Source organism: Myotis yumanensis, unplaced genomic scaffold (genome assembly GCF_028538775.1).
Source record: "Myotis yumanensis isolate MYYU_CA2020_CCGP unplaced genomic scaffold, mMyoYum1.0.hap1 SCAF_3, whole genome shotgun sequence".
In the NCBI taxonomy this organism is placed as follows: domain Eukaryota; kingdom Metazoa; phylum Chordata; class Mammalia; order Chiroptera; family Vespertilionidae; genus Myotis; species Myotis yumanensis.
This window is the reverse complement of record NW_027223754.1, coordinates 70,947,388-70,957,709: the sequence shown is the minus strand read 5'-3', so window position 1 is coordinate 70,957,709 and position 10,322 is coordinate 70,947,388. Positions and strand designations below refer to the sequence as shown.

General features: G+C 41.2%; 1 pseudogene; it reads left to right on the top strand.

Annotated features, from left to right (window-relative positions):
• Positions 1-7,710: 7,710 nt before the first annotated feature.
• On the top strand, positions 7,711-8,863 carry LOC139006189 (centrosomal protein 43 pseudogene; annotated as a pseudogene).
• The last annotated feature ends 1,459 nt before the right edge of the window (positions 8,864-10,322 follow it).

Here is a 10,322-nt window from a genome sequence, read left to right as displayed (position 1 = left end):
GCAAGCAAGCATCATGTTTGCTTCCCGATGCCTGGCTGCTGGCCGCCATCTTGGCTGACAGTTAATTTGCATAAGGATATGCTGATTAGCCAATGGGAAGGGTAGCGGTCGTACGCTAATTACCATGTTTCGCTTTTATTAGTGTAGATAGGTAATTGGTTTATGTCTTAATATGGGTGCCCCAGAAACAAGCCCTAAGGTATGGATTTAAATGAAGGTGATTTATTAAGAAGGTAAACTGGTAGCCAAGTAGCAAAGTAAGACAAGAAAGGGTGCTGTGTCAAGTACAGCTCCACAAAGGATGAGTTGGGTAACTCGATACGAAGTTCTAAAGATCGTTTTTAGGTGATATCACTGAGTTATTCCAATTAGGGATAAGATTACTGGAGTTTCATACTCCAAAACCCATCAGTGACTGTTTAAATTGTGCATAGAGGAACATAAATTCCCATTGTTTTCTGAAAAAAAAAAAAGGGATATCTGGCCATGAAAGGTAGGCCTCCAGGCAGACATAGGTGTTGCTGTTGTACAGGAAAATAGTAAAGAGATCCTGGGGGATGTTGGAGGAGCACTAAGCATTTTCCACTGCTGTGTGGACAAAGCCAAAATTCCTTACTGATAAATATTTAGCATGTTATTTTGTTAAAAATAATATTGAGTATCAGACCAGAAATATACAGAAAATAAACATCTGAGCAATATTACTACTTTAATGAAATATTATATACTACATTTTAAATTAACACATTTGACTTATCACAGTATATAAGCATAGACAGAGCCTATTTAAATATGTGCATATAAATAATTATGTGAACGTTCAAATAATCATGCCCCATCAATCTTCTTCAAGGATCATTTAAAAATTTTCTAACAAAGGTGCCAAATAGGTGATGGATGAATAAAATACACAAACGCGGTGTAAAGAGCCAAATAATTTAAGATTGGCTTTTTTCCTAGATTCCAGAGCTGACTAAAAGGATTTTTCTTTAACAAACACACAAAATAGAATTTAAATACAGAGTATTTTGTTCATAGCTTGACTGTCTAATTTAATGTGACATCGATGCAAGAAGAAATAAGCCAAAATGACACTGAAGATGTCTTAAACTATATCTCCTAAAGTTCAATTCTATTTTGAAAAATATTCCTTTGTGCATAGTACAATTACGGATTACCTTGGAATTGTAATAGCTTGATTGTACTTGGGAAACAATATTACATTATATTTAAAAACCTTAATTTTGTTTTAATGAAATTTTATTTTTCTTTGGTTTTTTAAATACACCATTGAAATAAAATCATTGTTTTTACCACCATTTACAATAGTAACTTTAACTGTAGCATTAATCCTCCAAATTTGATATTACAATTTCTCAATTTGAATTATAACTGGAAGTTTAGGACTTGTTTTAAAAATCAATTCCATATAATGTGTTTTCAGAGAAATATATGAATTTAAACAAGCTTAATATTATGAATTAAAATTTATTTAAAAATTACCTACAAAAAACAGGATGTTCCCACCTTTTATCAATAGTGAGAAAAGCATTTATAATTATAGCCAACGTATAGTTCACAATATAGACATTTTCCTATTTCTGAATTATAGCGTGTGTGTGTTTGTGTTTGTGTGTGTGCATGTTCATGAGCATGTGCATGGACCTCTCTCAAACACAAAGAAATAATATGGGATTTTTGGAAGACAGGCATTTTATTAATTTCTACTAGAGGCCCAATGCATGAAATTTGTGCACTGTGCGGGGGGGGGGGTGGGGGGGGGGCGGGATCCCTCAGCTCAGCCTGCACCCTCTCCACCAAGCTGCAGTGACTTAGCAGTTTGTCATTAAAAAATAACAAAAAAACTTAATACTAAAATACTATGTAAAATAATGAAAGACATCTATTTTTAGTGCTACAGACATAAAAAATAACTGACTAATGTGCTTAAATACCTTTGTGGCTTTGATGCAGATTGACAACCTGGAATGCTCTATATCGAGTCTGTAATAAACTGTGACCTGCAAAGTGCAGCAACCAAAATTACTTTCTTTAAAGTCTTTAATATTACTTAAAAAAAAATTTCTCCAAGAGTTTACATAGAACACGAGTTGTAAAAAGGAGAAAAACTTTTAATGGGTAAGAGTTAATAAAATTTAAATGATCACCATGATTGTGTCTTCCTATAACTCATATTTATTGCTGATATACAAGGGTGGGCAAAAGTAGGCTTACAGTTTTTCATATGGAAAAAATAAAATAATTAATAAATAATACAAGAATATACTCTATTTTTTGTACTCACAAAACTGCAGACCTATTTTTGCAAACTCCTGTTTTTATAAGAAGAAATACTGTTACAAACTAAATTGGACAAAGGAATACTGGTAAAATATTTATGACTTAATTTTCCATGGGATATAAAATCTCTAGCTTTCACATTTTCAATTTATAAAGGCCACTAATACATTTAAAAAATATATAGTCTTAATTGAAATGAAAAAAAATAGAACTGAAATGACAGTTTTCAAGTACAAAGATATACTTATAGATTATAAAACTGCAAGTGATAAAATTGTATTGTTTTGTTGTCATGGTTAATTAAGAAAATACATTTCAGCCTGATTCCATGAGGATTTCTGGAGTATGAGTGGCACCACCAAGTTGTCTCATCTTAAAGCAAGGGGACCTTATTTTGTACTGCAGGATCAGGAAGTAATTGACAAGAAGTGTCCTTGTACTCCCAGATGAAAATATAATCTCCCAAGTGAGGTGATTACAACTACTGAAGCTATTTCACTGGGAACATTGTAAGCTGTTGGTAGCCCAAACTCACAGAACCTGGGGGATGAGTTTTTCTGGTCATCAAAGGGATCTGGACAGAGCAGCAAAAGGGTAATGTATCACATTACAGGATACAGAATTATATTTTACTATTTTTTTGAGGAATATTTGATTGTTTCCATATTCAGCAAGTATAGTATTGTCATCAATTTTTTGGCAACAGTGATTTCCTACACGTTATAATGTCCATTTTTAACAGAAACTTCAGGTAGTTTAAATGCTGTATCAAAGTTATATGCATTTTAAACTTTGATAGGTATAGTCAAATTATCCTCCAAAGAAGTTAACCTTCTTTACATCTTCACTGAAAATGTAAATTGAAGTCTGGGTCCTTAAATTTTCTTGGTATAAAAAGAATGGTTTCTCAGTTTGGTTTTATTTTGCATTTTTTAAATTATATATTGCCCTAGCTGGTTTGGTTCAGTGAAAGAATTGGACAATACAAATGTGCCCTGTGGTGAGGGCTGCGGAAGTGGCAGACATGTTTGCAAGAGTGGATAGACATTGCATCAGATCAACTCAAGGTCACTTAAAGAATGGATGATGCTGTTAGAAGCCAGCAGATAGGCTCAGTATTTCCATTAAAATATATGTTAAGGAATCAGATATACAGTTGAATTTGGAATGATGTAGAGAAGGTTTATAAACAAAAGGGTAGGGTAAAAAGAAGAAAGAAGAAAACTATGAGATACTTCCAGGACTAAATCAGTAGGACTTCAGTGAAGAATATGAAGAAATCAGATTTAAGGTGGCAAAATAAAATAAGAGTCTGGATAATATGGGTATTTTAACCTTTTGAAAGGCAACAGGGCAACTGGTATTTAGAACAATTAACAAAACATCAGAAACAGAATTAAGGTTTGATTTATCCTATTTGTTTTTGATGCTTCTTCTGAAGAAGGAAATCATTATTCCACACTTGGCTTGTTTAGGTATTGCAGATAGATAGTGAAAGGTTGTCAATATCCTGAAAAGTTTCTCTGAAGTTACAAAGTTTAACAGTTGTTGCTGAATTTAACTTATGTGTATGAATGCTAGTACTATTTTTAAATGGGATATATATTATCATTTTTCTAGTTTTGAAGTCTATGCCAAATTTAAATCATGCTATTTATTCTGGTAAATAAAAGTGGTACCCTGTTTAAAGTGTTAATCTTTCATAGCAGTTTTCTGAAGTTAATGTGATGGTTATTTCTTCCTAAAAATGGCCATTAAAATCCCCTTTCCATGTATTTTCTCATTAGTTAAACAAAATAGGTGTCTCTCAATTTCTCTTTATACAACTTGGTTCTATAGAGTGAAGAAATTTAATAGCAATTTTACTTGTGCCCTCATTATTGGTATGTAGTAGTCATTTTCCATTTTTCAATGACTTTGAAAATGATCTTGTACAGTAGCGGCTTCTTATTATCCAGAAAGGTACTAAGAATAGGTGTAATCTCATTATACCCAAAACCACTCAGTAGAAAAAAATGTAATATTCATGTGAATATCTGAGAGGTAGTAGAGTATAGTTGAATAGCTTCATTGTCTCTGCTATATGATGGTACAATTACATTTATTTTTTTTAAATGACAAGCTCATAAAATTATGCAGTGACAATCAGCACAAATGCAGAGTTGCCATTTATGTAGGAAAAATGGGTTATAGGATAAACCTCTAATTTAGCTAATGGAATTTTGAAATAGAGCTTATAACCAAATCAAAATCAAACACAATGGTCTTAGTGGACTCTATTTTATAATGACTTACATTTTTATTGCTAATTCACCTAATTGAAGTCAGGAGTAAATACACCATTAGCTCCTGATAACTTAGGATAGGGTTGATTCCACTATTACAGAGTAATGTAAATGTCCAAATGAAAGATGCACAAATATGCTGAATATTGTTAGTAACACAAGAAAACAATGATTTTAAACTATAAGTTTGGATTCCTGAGTCTAACTTTAGTAGTGTTTCAATCACTTATTAAATGTTTTAAATAATTTAGTTTCTATTAAAGTAATTGACATGCTTAATATAAGAAAATAAAACTTTAATAAATAATATATCTTATTAACATTTTTTAAACTAAGTGTATGGAATTGTAGCATTTTAAGTATGGATTGTGATTTAAAATATTGAAATAAATGTTTCAGTATAAAAAAGTATAAGATCATTATATTTTGGCAAGATAATATTGATTTTAAACATTAATAAAATAACTAAATACTAATAAATTATTTTAACCATTGAAAGGCTTTAATTCTGGGGATATTTAAATATATCTCAAAAATTGTAATTTACAGACATTTCCCACTTTTCATAATAAATTAATAGGAGGATAAATTTGAGTCTCATTATGTCTTTATTCTTCTAAATTTAGCTTGTGGCCCTCATTTCATACTTTAGTTTCTTCTTTAAGAATATTGAGGAGGCTATCACCTCAATATTTGAGTGGCTAGCTGGACATCACACTTTGCTTTGTGGGCTGGTAAGTCTTTAGAATCTTCTGTGGTATCTTCAGTCTGCACTGGACTGTCTGTTTTAGGATTATGGGTGAACATATTCATCTATACATCTGATAAGTAGTTAATATTCACAATTTATAAAGAACTTATGAAACTCAACACCACAAGAAAACAAATACTCCAATTAAAAAAAACAGCAATGCATAAAGGACCTGTATAGACACTTCTCCAAAAAGGACACACAGATGGCCACTAGACTATGAAAAGATGCTGAACATCACCAATCACCAGAGAAATGCAAATTTAAACCACAAGGAGTTATAACCTCACATCTGTCAGAATGGCTATCATCAATAAATCAACAAACAGCATGTGTTATGTTGGCGATGATGTGGAGAAAGGGGAGCCCTCTTGCACTGTTGTTGAGAATGCAAATTGGTGCAGCCATTGTAGAAAGAAGTATGGCGGCACCTCAACTAATTAAAAATATAACTACTTTATGACCCAGCAATTCCACTTCTGGGAATGTATCTGAGGAAACCTGAAACATTAATTTGAAAGACTACATGCACCCCCATGTTCATTACAGCATTATTAAAAATCTCCAATATTTGGAAGCAACCCTAATGTTCATCAGTATATGAGTAGATACAACAGCTATGGCACGTTTACACAATGGAATATTACACAGCTCTAAAAAAAGGAAATTTTACCCTTTGTAACACCATCCAAGCTGAAGAATCTTATGCTAACTGAAATTAGCCAGTCAGAGGAAGACAAACACCATATGATTTCACTCATATGTGGAATCTAATGAACAAACTGAACTAGCTTTTTCAGAACTACCATCTCATATCATTCATTCTACAGCCCACTGATGGACAGCAAAGACAATAACCCCCAAATTTGAAAGTTATTGGGTTTTTTTGTTTGTTGGTTTTGTTTTGTTTTTTGTCTGGTGAGTGGAGGAGAGAGGAAAGACAGAGAGAAATACTGATGTGAGGGAAACACATCAATTGGTTGCCTCCTGCATGCATCCTGATCAGGGCCCAGGATGGGGAGGAGCCTGCAACCCAACCAAGGTACATGCCCTTGACTAGAATTGAGCCCAGGACGCTTCAGTCCACAGGCCAATGCTCTATGCACTGAGCCACACTGGACAGGACTGTCTTTTGATTTAGCTGCATATGAATATAGTTGAAGTTCCACCTTCCCAATTGATGTAACTCTTTGGGGGTCTTATTGCAGAGATTGTACTTGTCCTGCATAGGGATCAACACTTGGTATTTTCAGTCTTTTAGAACTTTGTCTTTCTCATGAGAATGTAATGGTTATCACTTTGTTATTTTTTTTATTTTATTTTGTTTGTTTGTTTGTTTTAGGGTGGTGGGGAGGGTGTGGAAACAGGGATTCTGTGTCTTTGTGTCAGAACTTTGATGGAGGAGGTGAGGGAGACAGCCCCAGCCCTTTTCTCCAATCCCCCTTCCCCAGGTTCCAGCTTCCCTCCCCTCTACCTTCTCCCCCCACATCTGTCCTATCTATGTTTGTCTCTCTGTCCACCCACTCCTGGGAGGGGGGGGGGCTTCCCCAGCTCTCCTCCAGGCCCCCCCCCTCCAGGGAGGGGGAAAGGAGTTTAGGGAGGGTGTCAGTCTCTATGGTTTTATATATAATACGTTAAAAAAATAAAAAATCTGTATGAAAATATCAGAGTATGCCCTCCTCCCCCTTTTTCTTGTTAAAAACAAAAACAAAAAACACCACAACACATTTTGTATGGGGCAGGGAGGGGAATGGGAAGGGGGTGTGGCAATCCCAGTAGCCACCATTAAACTGCGGAGAGAACACATGTTTGTGGTCGTTGTGTGCCTGTCCTTCTGCCCGAAGCTGCACCCCGTTGGGCGGGGGGAGGGAGAGGAGCCGCTGGTGAACCATACAGGCCGAAAGGAGGTCTCGCCAATGGCACCCTGACCCTCCTGGAGGGGGAAACTCGGTTTTTCCCAGACACTTGTTCACCCAAAGAATCAGTCTTACCTCCTCAGTAACTACTGAGCCGCCCTATCCCCGCCCCGTGACCTGGCCCTTCCCTGGCTCAGCCCCGCCCCGACCTCAGTCTCCAGGCGGCTTTCAGTTAGTCCCGCCTCACCGGGATCCCGCCTTTCTCACAACCTTACCCTGTCTCCCTACCACCTGTAGAGCGAGGCAAAGCTCCTTAACCTGGTATTCCAGGCCTTTCATTCTCTAAAATTTAAGTGAGTGATTCTAATTTCAGAATAAAAAGTATGTGGGCCTCTTACTTTGTGTGCCGGGTGCTGCTCCAAGGCCTAAGTGGCAAATATTTGGTGTTCCAGACAGCCTAACCCAAATCGGAAACATAAGGCCCCCAAAGTGAAAAAGGTGACTCCGTTTTACCTTCATGAAGCTTTCACAAGGAAAAAAGAACTTAATTTCAGGCTGCCACGAAGGTAAACTGCAGAGGGCGCCGGCGCGGGGGCGTGGTCTCGGAGAAGCAGGATGGCGGCGGAGGGCGCGGAGCTGCGGGGTCCTGAGTCGCATCAAGGCGGAGCTCCGGGAGGCCGTGGTCTTAGCGCTGGAGGAGCAAGACAAAGTGGAGAACAAAACTCCTTTAGGCCACGAGAGCCTGAAAACGTCTTTTAAGCACGAAAGATGGCCGCCGGCCGGTGGCTCGTGCGGTGGCAGAGTGTCTCCAGTTCTTTCCTCTGGACTTCACCGTGGCCGTTGTCCAGCCGGAAGCTAGCACCTCTCAAGGTCCGGAAGGCCGAGAGCATGTAAGGCGTTGGGGGAGGGGGGAGGGGGGAGGGGGGAGGAGGGGGGAGGGGGGAGGAGGGGGGAGGGGGGAGGACGGAGGACGGAGGGCCCGCCCGCCCGCTCGCTAGAGGGGAAGGTGCGCAGGCTCTGGCCAATGCGCATCCTCCACCACCGCCATCACCGGAAGGAGAGCTGAGCGCGTGCCGGGCCGGGCAGAAGGCCGGCACGGGTGCTGGTCAGAGCAATACCAGCATCTCCTCGTCAGAACCAAGGAGCAAGAGCGGTCTTCATGTACCGGCCCGCGAGACAGAAATGGGATCTCTCTGAAGCCACCAAAGTCCGGAGGTCAGAGACAAAGCTGGCCTTGGTCCGCAGGAAGATGACCTGGACGGAGATTCTTTCTTTGACGATCCCATTCCGAAACCGGAAAAAGCTTACGGTTGGAGAAGTGACCCTGGGAAGCCAGGAGAGAGCCTCGCTTGCTCGCCGACGCCCCATCCTTGGAAGCGCGGACTCGGCTCCCTGTCGGGAGCGCCCTCCTTGGAAGACTGGGGAGGCCAAAGGGGAAGGGCGGTTCGGGAAGACCTGAAGGGGGTGGATGATAAAAGTCGCCTCCCTTGGGTAGCCCCTCCGTTAGGGGCTGGAGAAGAGGACGTCTGTGAGGGTGGCTTCGATAGCACCGGCCACGCTCCGAGAGAAGCGAGCTGAGCCTCGGCGAGGAGATGGAGGAGGACCTGTCGGTGGAGCTGGACGAGGCCCACCCCAGCGACCGGCTCGATGGCGGCCTGAGCGGGACCTGACCCTGTCACTGTCGCCTTCCCCCGAGGGAGGGGCGTAGCCACCGCCGAGGATGGACAGACAGACGGAGTCTCCCAGATGGACAGACAGACTGAGTCTCCCAGGCCGCCCTGGCCGGAGTCTGCTCTGCTGGTGCCTCGTGTTTCGGAACGACTGCAGAGGTTTTTAAAAATCACTTTTCATTACACTACGCGGAACCCTTCCTGGGAGCCCACGCGGGAGATTTCCGCCTTCATCTGGTTCCCTGCCTGTTTGACTCAGAGATGAATTCCGCTCCGATGCCCAACAGGAGCGCGGCACCGTGAACACAGCGGCGTTAGGGCGAAGCGAAGGTGTCAGTGACGCCGCCGGCCCCGGGCTCGCGGGCACGTGTGGCCTTGGTCTCCTGGGTCCCGCCTGGTTGGTGCGGGCGGGGCTGCTGTCCTGGCAGAAGGATCGGCCGCCAGAGCCCAGCCCTGGGGGAGATGCTTCCCCCGTCCGGGAGGTGCGGAGGCAGTGCTCGGGGTGCTGCTAGCTCTGTTCCCTCGGGGGTGGAGGTCTTCGTTGGTGCGGCTGTCATGGTGGTGGCGGGTCGCTGCCATGTCCATGTGAGAAGCCATCCTCGCAGGCCCTCTGAGAGCTCAGTTATCCTCTGTGACCCCGTCTGGAAGCTTTAAATTCCAAGGTACATCTGGACCAGCGGTGGTGCTTCCGTCCGGGCCTGTGCGTGACTATTGGGTCCAGGTGAGATGGGGCAGGAGTGACGGCTCAGACCTGTCCAGGGGCAGCTTCCTGCTGCAGTTCCACTGTCCCCTTAGGGTTCACAGGGGTCACTGAGGCCCATGGGACCGACTGTGGCACGGTTGGGAATGACACGTGCACGTTTGTATCATTGTAAGTGAAGCTGTGATTGCATGGTCAGTTTTATTCTTTTTTATTTCAATTAAATGATGGCTTTTATTAAAAGTCACCTTTACGAGTAAAACAAACAAACAAACAAACAAAAAGATAAAATGCAGAGGAAGGGGATGTGGAGTACTATTTTATTTTAAGTTATTATGGAAAACTTCAAACACAATTAGACAGAACAGGACAATGATGTCCATGGATCCTTCACCCCAGCTTCAAACGCCATCAATTCACAGCCAATCCTGCTTTATCCACAACCCCACTCACTTCTCTAGAGCAAATCTGGAGGTGCTACTTTAGAAAAAAAACAGAACAGGGAACGCCTCTCAGGTTGACTTCCGTGCCAAGATATGAATGGTTAACACCAGCAGCCATTTGAAGATCAGAGGGAAAGCATTTTTAGGCAAAGGGAACAGCAAGGGGAAGGACCTGAGATGACAAAGACTGGAGTGTTTGATGGGAACTGGAGTTAGGATAAAGAGAGAGGTCGGTGAGTTCAGAGGTAAACAGGACCAGGCCATGACAAAGTTGGGATTTTTTCTAAGCACAGTGGGATCCCATTGGAGTGTTTTA